This window comes from Grampus griseus (genome assembly GCF_964374135.1).
Source record: "Grampus griseus genome assembly, chromosome: 18".
Classification (NCBI taxonomy): Eukaryota; Metazoa; Chordata; class Mammalia; order Artiodactyla; family Delphinidae; genus Grampus; species Grampus griseus.
Window position 1 is genome coordinate 57,038,668 of NC_139012.1, and position 14,401 is coordinate 57,053,068.

The window sequence follows — 14,401 nt, forward strand, 5'->3', positions numbered from 1 at the left end:
GCCCTGATTTGTCTGAAGTGACATCAGTTACCTCATACAGTGCACAGTACAGGCAGAAGCAAATATTACAGTTTTTGGAAACAATTATCTACAAATTCTCTCACCTCTAGAAACACTGTACACACACACATCATAAACAAAGCACTGGAACAAAAGCTCCAGGAGGGCGTGTACATCCCCAGCACCTATGGCAATGCCTGACACGTAATAGGTACTCAATACTCCATGCTACCATTAATCTCTTCTGGGATTTCCAGAAGCCGCTAGGTGTGAGGTCAGGTGCCTCTCACCACTCTTCAATCCAGTCCCTATAAAACAACTTGGCTGACTTTTTTTCTCTTTTAAACACGAGTCAGAGGTTGCTTCCCTGTTTAAAATTCTTCAGTAGCCTGCACTTCAAATAAAATCTGTACTCCTTGCTTTGGCAGGCAGGATCTGGCCCCAGCCAACCTCTCCAGACATATGTTAAGTACCAACCTGCCAACCCGCCCCATGTCAACTGCCGCTTCTTGCCCATGCATACACCTACTTTCATTTCCTTGAAAGAGCCAAGTTCTTATCACCTCAGGCCTTTCCACAGGGAATTTTCTGCTTTTAGACTTTTCTCATCTTCCCAAATTCGCCCTTTCTTCCCTCCTGCTCCCAGGATAATTTTCATTTCTCCTTGGGGTCTTAGGCCGAATATCAGTTCTTCAGGGGAACCTTTTCTGAACACACTCCAGTCCCTCTGAGCTAAGTCAGGCTCCCATCCCTCTTTTGTAACAGCCCACAACTGTAATTATATAATCACCTGCACAGCTATTTGGATAACATCTGCTTCTTTACAAATGTGTATCTCCACAGGAGCATCACCTGTCTGCCATGTAAACTGCTGTTTCTCTAGTGTCTTGGAACACACGCTGTACCTTAGGAACTTTCAGTAATATTGTGGTGAATGAATGAATACACCAATGTACTGTCCTGCTGTCCTGGGGAGAAACGGGTAAATAACCGTGGAAAGTATAACAGAACTGTCAAGGAGACATGAAATCAGGTACATACATTGTGAAATACGAGTCAAGGGCCTATTTATTTTCTGACACTTGATAATGAGAAATCTTCCAACAAGATGGAAAATGAAAACAAAAGAGGACCAAGCATCCTCCTTTAGAGAGTCCAACTACGAAGCACCAGGCTATCTGCATCCCTTAATCATGGCTGTGACAGAGTGTCACCATCAATATCTGAAGGGACTAAAGAAAGGAAGTTTGCTGGCCTGAGTATGATTTTCATCTTAAAAACGAGTATGGGGGATGGTTTATCATCAGATAGTCTATCTGGGTGTCTCTGTGCACTGATGAGATGGCTTCAGGTATAGACCCCTAGGTTACATTTTAAATTCATCTTAAAAACGAGTATGGGGGATGGTTTATCATCAGAGAGTCTATCTGGGTGTCTCTGTGCGCTGATGAGATGGCTTCAGGTATAGATCCCTAGGTTACATTTTAAAGTCTCTGACTACTTCTCTTATTTCAAACCTCGAAGTCCAGCAACAGACAGCCATCTAGTGGGTCAAAAGAGAGGGCACAGATGAATGAGCTATTTGGAGATGCAATCAGAGGTTAGGCTGAGACCTGCATGAGCAGCTGAGGGCCTGTTTCTAATTTCACAGCAAAAGTGTAACTAGGAGAGATAGGAGTCAATGGCCAGCCATGTGCTGTGGCTGCCAAAGCTACACCTCCATACCCGCTTCTTCCATGAGCTCTAGACCCTTACGTGTGACTGATCACCACGTGTTTCCTTCAACAGCTTCTTCATATTCAACACAGCCAAAGAGAAACTCGCCATCTTCCCTCACCCTTTTCCCTTCCAGCCTTCCCCATCTCAGTCAATGACTCCACCATTTACACAATTTCCAAAGCTAGAAGCCCAGGATTCTTTACCCGCCTTACGTTCCACATGGACTCAGTCATCAATTCATGTTTTTTCTCCTATGATTAAATGTCTCATGGGTCCCTTCATTTCTGTCTCTACCACCATGATTATTATTGCCATCATTTTCTCTTACCTGGGAAACTGCTACAGCCTCCCATCTGATCTCTTTGCTGCCAATCTTCCCTCATTCCCATCAGCTGTCTGTAGGACTTAATAAAAGTGCTCTGTAAAACTACAGCTCTAGATTCCACATATAAGAGATATCGTATGATATTTGTCTTTCTCTGACTTACTTCACTCAGTATGACAATCTCTAGAGGAAGGATAAATTGGGAGATTGGGATTGACATATACACACTGCCATATATTAAACAGGCAACTAATAAAGTCCTACTGTATAGCATAGGGAACTCTACTCAATACTCTGTAATAGCCTATATGGGAAACAAATCTAAAAAAGAGTGGATATAAGTATATGTATAACTGATTCACTTTTGCTGTATACCTGAAACTAACACAACATTGTAACTCAACTATACTCCAATAAAAATCATAAAAAACAAAACAAAACAAAAACAAAACAAACAAAAACTACAGCTCTAATCATATGACGCTCCTGCTTACCGCTTTTCAGCGACATCCTATAGCACCCTTTATCTGCTAGTGGCAGAACCACTTACGTTGATTTGTATTTGCTTATTCCCTCTTCTCTATTTCCCCCACTAGGGTCTAATACAGGACAGTGAGGTCTATGTCTTTTATTCCCAGTATTCAGTACGTTTGGCTCAATAAATCCCAGTTAAAAGAGCGATGCTTCAGGAGATGAAAGGATTTAACAAATGCCTCTTCATATCTGGGCATACTGAAGAGGATAAAGTTGTTCCTGGGAGGATTAAACAACCCAACAAGGAAACTAGAGAAAAAATATTCTGAGGAAGCAGAGTGGAATTAAAATGAGTGGGGGAGGGCTTCCCTGGTGGCGCAGTGGTTAAGAATCCGCCTGCCAATGCAGACGACATGGGTTCGAGCCCTGGTCTGGGAAGATCCCACATGCCGCGGAGCAACTAGCCCCGTGAGTCACAATTACTGAGCCTGCGCGTCTGGAGGCTGTGCTCCGCAACGGGAGAGGCCACGATGAGGAGTGGCCCCCACTTGCCGCAACTAGAGAAAGCCCTCGCACAGAAACGAAGAGTCAACACAGCAAAAATAAATAAATAAATAAATGAATAAATAAATAAATAAATTTTTACAATGAGTGGGGGCATCCGTGAGTCGGAGAGAGGAAGAGGACAGAGAGGGCACTGTCCCCATGGGTTGTAAATCTCAGCTCTCCCCAGAGTGGCAGAGAACAGAGGCGCTGAGAGCAAACTCAGAGCTTCAGGAGAAACCGCAAGGTAGGAACCAAGGAACAACTCGGATACCTGTGAGAGGGAAGAGGTCTTTTAAGACCTCTCCAGGTTAAGCTCCAGGTTAAGACGTGATAAGGTATGGGGCACTTCCACAGCTAACAGGGAGGTGTGACGCCTTTTCCGAACATGTATTTGAAATACAACAAATGGCACACTGAGAAACCTGGGGTAAGAGATACATGTCCACTTAAAGTCAGTAACAGCTAAGGAGAGATTGCTGACATTAGGAAAGAAAACTTCAAAAAGTTTAGAGCAAAGGAAGGTATAATCTCACAGTCAGAGAACGTCCAGGAAATATTACCCATTCCCAGGCAGGCCTGGGCAAGCAACTTAACACCTGGGGACTCAGCTGCTGCTTTCCAAGCTTTCCACTTGATGATGATAACTCTGGAGAAGAAGCCAGGGTATGTAGGAAGGGAGCAGCTGGTCACACAGATGGTGTCAAAGCTCGGGATTTGCTATTCTTGGTTTCAGTTGATGACACCAGAGGTGGGGATCGGGGCGCTCCTGAAAGGAGACAACGTGTATTGTAGGAAACTGGGAAGAAGCTTTCAGGCAACACCAGACCACGTGAGGATTATTTTGAAACTTGAGATTAGGCAGTGACACTGTTCAGTGAAAACACAAACAAACAAAATTGTAAACCAGATCGCAAGGAAGATATCATATGTGGCAAAGAAAGATGGATGGTCCTAGAGAGGGATCTCCACAGTTGATGGGAAAAGTCTGGTTTAGATGGCTATATTCTAGTGTCTTATGAGATGCTAATAGATATTTTTAAAAGGCTAAATTATGTCTAGGGAATCCTACCTAAGAGATACCACTCTTTTAAACTGTGCATTGCACATTAGCAGAGTAAAGGCTCTGAGGAACCCACAAAGAAAGCAACCTACTGGTGTTAAACCCAGAATTTGCCATGCTTGTTAGGTCACGTAAATACTTACATGACATCCACCCTACCTAACAACTGTGGGACACTGATATTCCAACAGGCCAGTTTAGGAAACCTGGATCTATACCAATACAGAAAGAATTGATAATTAAAAAAAAAAAAACAAGAAAAAATTTTAAATTCCACAAATCTAAAAGTATGAGGAATAAAATAAACGTACAATACCATAAGGAGGGAAATATTAGCTCACAGACAAAGGAGGACTTTGAGTATGGGATTTAGGATACCAGTGTACCAGTAGAATGGTATATTTTGGATAAAAGAAACAAATTCAATATAATGATCTCAAGTAGCACTTCATATGAAGAAGGTAAATGGGGACTTTCATGAAAGTGGGAATGGGATTGTGGTGGGGAACATGTGGGTGATGATGAAAGGGGAGGAAAATGAAGGAGGGGTAACTGTGGGAGCTCACAATGACCCACCAAAATGGCGTGATACGGCAGCAATATGGCAGCAATATGGCGGCAAGAACTGCATCAGATTTCCTGGGAAATCCTTTGGATTAAAATCAGAGGATATGAAAAACGTGTGCCTTGTTTGGCCGATGATTTTAATCTCTCAAAAAATAGTAAAAAAGTAGTAAGGAAAGGGATTTAGTGTCAATTTGATTTTAACAAACACGGGAAGAGGCGTTGGTCATTTAGAAATACCAGAAACTCTGGGAGAAAGCCAAGCGTGCATAAAATCCAGCCTCTCCATAATTCTGTCAGAGACATTTTAGAGGAGATTTCTTGGAAAGAAGGATACACTAAATTATCTTTATGTCCCTTCTGAGACATTAAAGGTTGCCTCCGAGAGGCACCAGCATGAAAACTGGGCCAGGAGCAACATTCTGTGGCTCTATGACTGTGGGAAAAAGAAACAAAGAGCACCACACATTGGGTACAGTAAAAAGATACTTTATATGAATATACTATAAAGCTATAAGAATTGAAACAATGCGGTGCCAGAATAAAAAGAGATCAGTAGTACAGAATAGGTATTTCAGCAACAGATTGAAATATACATAAGAATTGAATTTCTGATAAAAGAAGGAAGTACATTCACGGAGGCATGGCAAATTAGGACTATATATCAACTGTAGGGAGTGGGCCAAACCTTTCTGTATTTAGAAATGAAATAAGCATAAAGGACTCATAAAGGAAATGTTAAACTTTTTTTTTTTTAAAGGAACAATACTAAAGAGGCAAAATACAGACTGGATAAATATTTTTAGAAAATATGAACGTCAAGATTAAAATGCTTAGGGCTTCCCTGGTGGAGCAGTGGTTGAGAATCTGCCTGCCAATGCAGGGGACACGGGTTCGAGCCCTGGTCTGGGAAGATCCCACATGCCGCGGAGCGACTGGGCCCATGAGCCACAACTACTGAGCCTGTGCATCTGAAGCCTGTGCTCCGCAACAAGAGGGTCCGCAATAGTGAGAGGCCCGCGCACCGTGATGAAGAGTGGCCCCCGCTCGCCGCAACTAGAGAAAGCCCTCGCATAGAAACGAAGACCCAACACAGCCAAAAATAAATATAAATTTAAAAAAATTATTTTAAAGATTAAAATGCTTAAAAGTAATGACCAAATACAAGCTAATAAAAAAATCACCCAGAACCCTATGTGATGAATGGATATAGTATGAAAGTAATAAATATATTTACAAAAGAGTAAATATGAATAGAAAATAAATGCAGGAAAATGATACAATTTAAAAGGAGTAGTTATAAAATAATTTAAAGTAAAATAACAGGATGCCATCTTTGCATATCAAGTCAGTAAATATTAAATATATGTTTATATTTTGGAAATTAATTACCCAGTATTTAACAAGAAAGTTTAAAATGTTCATTTGTTTTGACCAACTAATTCTACATGTAGTAGTCCATCCAAGCAAAATAATTCTAATTGCTGCAAAGCTCTACGCATAAAAAAGGTTCACTGCAATATTATTTGTTGAAAAACATCAAAAGGAAGGAAGGAAGGAATAACAGTTAATGTTTAATGAATGCTTACTATGTGTAGGTACTACGCAGTTATTGTATGAGAAGTTATCATATTAAAATCTCACAACTGTCCCAGGAAACATACAATCATCATTTTACAGAAAAGGTAAAATGTTTTCACATACTTGAAGAGATTATGTTCTCCCAAGCAACTTGGTTAGTAAAAGTAAAAAAATGGAAATAGCTTACATGTAAATACAGGAAAACTGTGGAAGATTTATTTAATGGATTATTCTAAAATTTTAATATAAAACTATAGAAAGGAAAAATAATTTAGGATAAGGTGCTAATAAAAATACACAACAGAAAATTTTATATTTAATAGGATTCAAATATTTGCATAGAAAAAAGACTGGAGGAAAACATATAAACACTCACCAAATAAAACAGGACTTGACCCTGAGAGAGGGTCAATAAAGAGAGTCTGCTGGCAGCCCTGAGAACAAAGCAGAGTGTACTTCAGCTGGTGGATGAGGGGAATGATGAAGGATGCTCAGGAAGAGCGCAAAAGGCTCAGACACAGTTGAAGCAGTTTGGCTAATACAGGAGATAGAGAATGTAATTCACGGTAGATACGGTAAATCTTCTATAACAAGTAGGGCTGTAATTCTTTTCATGGTAAGTTACTGGGAAAATCATAAACTGGTCATGGTTAAAATGTCAGAAGACTCAAAATCATAAGAAAAAATCATGAATTATTGAGGCTGTGGCTTACTCTGGAAGGCACACAACACTGTCTGAGAGGAGTGGGAGGTGGAGACAAGAGTAAAGTAATTTCTGCTATAGGAATATTTCAATTAGGCAGTTGAGAAAATTTGGGCAGAAACATACAAATCTCTGCTCTCAACTTATTAGAAGGAAGTATCTGTCTAGATAAGCTTTAGGGAAAAGGAGTCCAGATAAACGCATGTTCAAACCATACAGGGTGTCATTTTACGTACACACACACACATCCCATAGCAGACCAATCTTCAACTGTATGAATTTTATAACATTTTGGAGAATTTTATAAATATCCTAAGTATAATGCTTTTAACTCAATATTTGACTTTCCTTTTTCTGTTTCTCGCTTTCCTGTCTCCTGTCCTCTCTTCTCATGTTCTTTGTTATATTAAATAAGAAACCACACATATATTTATATATGTATGTATGTGTGTGTACATATATGTTTGTATACATGTGCACACATGCATACACATTATATATAATTTACTACAGCTAGTTTAGACTTTTACATGTATGGCCCATATTGACATAAAGAACAAAAACAAACAACAACAACCAAAAACCAAATGTTTGGTCAACTCAACTCAAAGTACACAGGTTCGTGGGTGTGAAACTTAGGAACTCTCCAAAGGCAATTGGTTTCTACTTAATGCATACCGTCTACCCTCAGCTAACTTGATGCGCAAAAGTGAACTGTTCTTCTGACATATAACAATGACCACACTATAATAACTGCTGCTTCTCCATTGCAAATACTGGGAGAGCAGGGACCATGCCTATTTTGTTTACTGCTGGAGGCACTGCACGAGGACAGTGTCTCAAAAAATGTGTTGAGTGTGTGACTCCCTCTTGCGAGAGCACAGGAATCACAACTAAGTGTTGAACAATCATCGACAGGAAGACACTGGAACTCACCAAAAAAGACACCCCATATCTAAAGACAAAGGAGAAGCAGCAGTGAGATAGTAGGAGGGGTGCAATCACAACAAAATCAAATCCCATATCCACTGGGTGGGTGACTCACAGACTGGAGAACAATTATACCACAGAAGTCTCCCCACTGGAGTGAAGGTTCTGAGCCCCACGTCAGGCTTCACAACCTGGGGGTCCAGCAACGGGAGGAGGAATTCCCAGAGAATCAGACTTTGAAGGCTAGCAGGATTCGATTGCAGGACTTCAACAGGACTGGGGGAAATAGAGACTCCACTCTTGGAGGGCACATACAAGGTAGTGTGTGCATCGGGACCCAGAGGAAGGAGCAGTGACCCCATAGGAGACCGAACCAGACCTACCTGTTAGTGTTAGAAGGTCTCCTGCAGAGGCAGGGGGTGGCTGTGGCTCACCACGGGGACAATGACACTGGCAGCAGAAGTTCTGGGAAGTACTCCTTGGCATGAGCCCTCCCAGAGTCTGCCATTAGCCCCACCAAAGAGCCTGCAGCTTCCAGGGCTGGGTTGCCTCAGGCCAAACAACCAACAACAGGGAGGGAACTCAGCCCCACCCATCAGCAGACAACCAGATTAAAGTTTATTGAGCTCTGCCCACCAGAGCAACAGCCAGCTCTACCCACCACCAGTCCCTCCCATCAGGAAACTTGCACAAGCCTCTTAGATAGCCTCATCTACCAAGGGCAGACAGCAGAAGCAAGAGGAACTACAATCCTGCAGCCTGTGGAATGAAAACCACATTCACAGAAAGACAGACAAAGTGAAAAGGCAGAGGACTATGTACCAGATGAAGGAACAAGATAAAACCCCAGAAAAACAATTAAGTGAAGTGGAGATAGGCAACCTTCCAGAAAAAGAATTCAGAATAATGATAGTGAAGATGATCCAGGTCCTCGGAAAAAGAATGGAGGCAAAGATCGAGAAGATGCAAGAAATGTTTAACAAAGATCTAGAAGAATTAAGGAACAACCAAACAAGAGATGAAAAATGGGAATGAAAAATGAAAAATTGAAATGAAAACTACACTACAAGGAATCAACAGCAGAATAACTGAGGCAGAAGAACAGATAAGTGACCCCGAAGACAGAATGGTGGAATTCACTGCCACGGAACAGAATAAAGAAAAAAGAATGAAAAGAAATGAAGACAGCCTAAGAGACCTCTGGGACAATATTAAACACACCAACACTTGCACTGTAGGGGTCCCAGAAGGAGAGGAGAGAGAGAAAGGACCCGAGATAATATTTGAAGAGATTATAGTCGAAAACTACCCTAACATGGGAAAGGAAATAGCCATCCAAGTCCAGGAAGCGCAGAGAGTCCCAGGCAGGATAAACCCAAGGAGAAACATGCCAAGACATATAGTAATCAAACTGACAGAAATTAAAGACAAAGTATTAAAAGCAACAGGGAAAAACGACAAATAACATACAAGGGAACTCCCATAAGGTTAACAGCTGATTTCTCAGCAGAAACTCTACAAGCCAGAAGGGAGTGGCACGATATATTTAAACTGATGAAAGAGAAGAACCTACAACCAAGATTACTCTACCGGCAAGGATCTCATTCAGATTCGATGGAGAAATCAAAAGCTTTACAGACAAGCAAAAGTTAAGAGAATTCAGCACCACCAAACCAGCTCTACAACAAATGCTAAAGGAACTTCTCTAAGTGGGAAACACAAGAGAACAAAAGGACCTACAAAAACAAACCCAAAACAATTAAGAAAATGGTAATAGGAACAAACATATCGATAATCACCTTAAATGTGAATGGATTAAATGCTCCAACCAAAAGACATAGACTGGCTGAATGGATACAAAAACAAGACCCATTTATACACTGTCTACAAGAGACCCACTTCAGACCTAGGGACACATACGGAATGAAAGTGAGGGGATAGAAAAAGATATCCATCCAAATGGAAATCAAAAGAAAGCTGGAGTAGCAATACTCATATCAGATAAAATAGGCTTTAACATAAACAAAGTTACAAGAGACAAGGAAGGACATTACATAATGATCCAGGGATCAATCCAAGGAGATATAACAATTATAAATGTATATGCACCCAATATAGAAGCATCTCAATACATAAGGCAAACGCTAACTGCTATAAAAGAGGAAATCAACAGTAACACAATAATAGTGGAGGACTTTAACACCTCACTTACACCAATGGACAGATCATCCAGACAGAAAATTAATAAGGAAACACATGTTTTAAATGACACCACAGACCAGATAGATTTAATTGATATTTATAGGACATTCCAATCCAAAACAGCAGATTACACTTTGTTCTCAAGTGCACATGGAATATTCTCCAGGATAGATCACATCTTGGGTCACAAATCAAGCCTTGGTAAATTTAAGAAAACTGAAATCATATCAAGCATCTTTTCTGACCACAACGCTATGAGATTAGAAATCAATTACAGAGAAAAAAACGTAAAAAACACAAACACATGGAGGCTAAACAATACATTACTAAGTAACCAAGAGATCACTGAAGAAATAAAAGAGAAATCCAAAAATACCTAGAGACAAATGACAATGAAAACACGATGATCCAAACCCTATGGGATAAAACAAAAGCAGTTCTAAGAGGGAAGTTTATAGCAATACAATCCTACCTCAAGAAATTAGAAAAATCTCAAATAAACAATCTAACCTTACACCTAAAGGAACTAAAGAAAGAAGAACAAAGCAAAACCCTTATAACCCAAAAGTTATAAGGTTAACTAACGTTAAGTTAGAAGGAAAGAAATCATTAAAGATCAGAGCAGAAATAAATGAAATAGAAACAAAGAAAACAATAGCAAATATCAACAAAACTAAAAGCTGGTTCTTTGAGAAGATAAACAAAATTGATAAACCTTTAGCCAGACTCCTCAAGAAAAAGAGGGAGAGGACTCAAATCAATAAAATTAGAAATGAAACAGAAGTTACCGGACAGAAGTTAGAAATGAAACAGAAGTTACGGACACCACAGAAATACAAAGCATCATTAGAGGCTACTACAAGCAACTCTACATTAATAAAATGGACAACGTGGAAGAAATGGACAAATTCTTAGAAAGGTATAAATCTCCAAGACTAAACCAGGAAGAAATAGAAAATATGAACAGACCAATCACAAGTAATGAAATTGAAACTGTGATTAAAATTCTTCCAACAAACAAAAGTCTAGGACCAGATGGCTTCACAGGTGAATTCTATCAAACATTTAGAGACGAGCTAACACCCATCCTTCTCAAACTCTTCCAGAAACCTTCACAGGAAGGAACACTCCCAAACTCATTCTACAAGGCCACCATCCCCCTGACACCAAAACCAGACAGAGATACTACAAAAAAAGAAAATTACAGACCAATATCATTGATGAATATAGATGCAAAAATCCTCAACAAAATACTAGCAAACAGAATCCAACAACACATTAAAAGCATCATACACCATGATCAAGTGGGATTTATCCCAGGGATGCAAGGATTCTTCAATATATGCAAATCAAACAATGTGATACACCATATTAACAAATTGAAGAATAAAAACCATATGATCATCTCAATAGATGCAGAAAAAGCTTTTGACAAAATTCAACACCCATTTATGATAAAAACACAGAGGGAAACTACCTCCACATAATAAAGGCCATATATGACAAACCCACAGCAAACATCATTCTCAATGGTGAAAAACTGAAAGCATTTCCTCTAAGATCAGGAACAACACAAGGACATACACTCACGCCACTATTATTCAAAATAGTTGTGGAAGTCCTAGCCATGGCAATCAGAGAAGGAAAAGAAATAAAAGGAATACAAATTGGAAAAGAAGAAGTAAAACTGTCACTGTTTGCAAATGACATGATACTATACATAGAGAATCCTAAAGATGCCACCAGAAAACTACTAGAGCTAATCAATGAATTTGGTAAAGTTGCAGGATACAAAAATTAATGCACAGAAATCTCTTGCATTCATATACACTAGTAACAAAAGATCAGAAAGAGAAATGAAGGGAACAAGCCCATTCACCACTGTGACAAAAAAGAATTAAATACCTAGGAATAAACCTACCTAAGGAGGTAAAAGATCTGCTGTACTCAGAAAACTATAAGACATGGATGAAAGGAATCAAAGATGACACCAACAGATGGAGAGATAGACCATGTTCTTGGATTGGAAGAATCAATATTGTGAAAATGACCATATTATCCAAAGTAATCTAAAGATTCAATGCAATCCCTATCAAATTAGCAATGGCACTTTTTACAGAACCAGAACAAAAAAATCTTAAAATTTCTATGGAGACACAAAAGACCCTGAATAGCCAAAGCAATCTTGAGGAATCAGACTCCCTGACTTCAGACTATACTACAAAGCTACAGTAAACAAGACAATATGGTACTGGCACAAAAAGAGAAATACAGATCAAGGGAACAGGATAGAAAACCCAGAGATAAACCTATGCACCTGTGGTCAACTAATCTATGACAAAGGAGGCAAGGATATACAACGGAGAAAAGACAGACTCTTCAATAAGTGGTGTGGGGAAAACTGGACAGCTGTATTTAAAAGAATGAAATTAGGACACTCCCTAACACCATACACAAAAATAAACTCCAAATGGATTAAAGACCTAAATGTAAGACCTGGCACTATAAAACTCTTAGAGGAAAACATAGGAAGAACACTCTTTGACATAAATCACAGCAAGATCTTTTTTTGACCCACCTTCTAGAGTTATGGAAATAAAAATAAACAAATGGGGCCTATTGAAACTTAAAAGCTTTTGCACAGCAAAGGAAACTATAAACAAGATGTAAAGACAACCCTTAGAATGGGAGAAAATATTTGCAAATGAATCAGTGGACAAAGGATTAATCTCCAAAATATATAAACTGCTCATACAGCCCAATATTAAAAAAACAAACAATCTAATCCAATAATGGGCAGAAGACCTAAATAGACATTTCTCCACAGAAGACATACAGATGGCCAAAAGGCACATGAAAAACTGCTCATCATCACTAATTATTAGAGAAATGCAAATGAAAACTACAATGAGCTATCACCTCACAATGGTCAGAATGGCCATCATCAGAAAATCTACAAACAACAAATGCTGGAGAGGGTGTGGAGAAAAGGGAACCCTCTTGCACTGTTGGTGGGAATGTAAATTGATACAGCCACTATGGAGAACAGTATGGAGGTTCCTTAAAAAACTAAAAATAGAATTACCATATGACCCAGCAATCCCACTACTGGGCATATACCCAGAGAAAACCATAATTCAAAAAGATACATGCACCCCAATGTTCACTGCAGCACTATTTACAATAGCCAGGTCATGGAAGCAACCTAAATGCCCATCAACAGACAAATGGATAAAGAAGTTGTGATACATATATACAATGGAATATTACTCATCCATAAAAAGGAACGAAATTGGGTCATTTGTAGAGACATGGATGCACTCAGAGACTGACATACAGAGTGAAGTAAGTCAGAAAGAGAAAAACAAACATTGTATATTAATGCATATATGTGGAATCTAGAAAAATGTTACAGATGAACCAGTTTGCAAGGCAGAAGTAGACACACATATGTAGAGAACAAACGTATGGACACCAAGCGGGGAAAGCGGCGGGTGGGGGGTGTGTGGGATGAATTGGGAGATTGGGATTGACATGTATACACTAATATGTATAAAGTAAATAACTAATAGGAACCTGCTGTAAAAAATGAATAAATAAAATAAAATAAAATAAATAAGTAAGTGGGGGGAAAAATGTGTGTTGAATGAGTTAAGTGAATACTGAAGCCCTATGTATCTTTCCAAACAGCTCAAGTCCCACCTTCCCTCAGAGCCCCAGGCATTGATCCTTCTGGAAATTACCAAACCACCTCTTAGCACCTGATTCTACACATTATTTTTATTGCTGTTTTTTGTTGCTGTGTGTTTCAGTTTGGGGAGATATGCTCCCTCAACCCTCGAGGACACTTATATATATATTTTTTTCTATTTCCCAAAGCACTTGTTACAGGGCACATGGAAAATCTGCAATAAACATGTGTTAAATTAAATGATCAACTCTTTCAAATGACCTTCTACTTTGTGACATCTCCAAACATTTTCTATATTGAATACACGACTGTTATTACTATTTCAAAGTGTGACGGAAAGAAAACAGGGAATGCAGTGTCAGTTGAGTTGGGTTTCTAAGTTCTGCCACTTCAGTGCTGGACAAGTCACCCAAACTCTGGACCCCTCTTTCCCTGTTTTTAACATGGGAACGTGAACAAGAGCCACGCCCACCGTAAGTGTATACCTGTCTCAAAGAGACGGTTGTGGAATCGAATGGCGTAACGTCTGTGGAAGAGTTTTGTAAATTGGAAAGCAAATATTAGCTCTTCTATTTACCCATTTAAAATACAAAATTGGTGTTGCAG

At 39.4% G+C, this 14,401-nt stretch overlaps 1 protein-coding gene across 1 annotated transcript in view; it reads right to left on the reverse strand.

Annotated features, from left to right (window-relative positions):
• The window catches only part of ENOX1 (ecto-NOX disulfide-thiol exchanger 1), a 299,647-nt gene that overhangs the window by 200,382 nt on the left and 84,864 nt on the right, over positions 1-14,401 (reverse strand). The gene's annotated exons all lie outside the window — the stretch shown is intronic.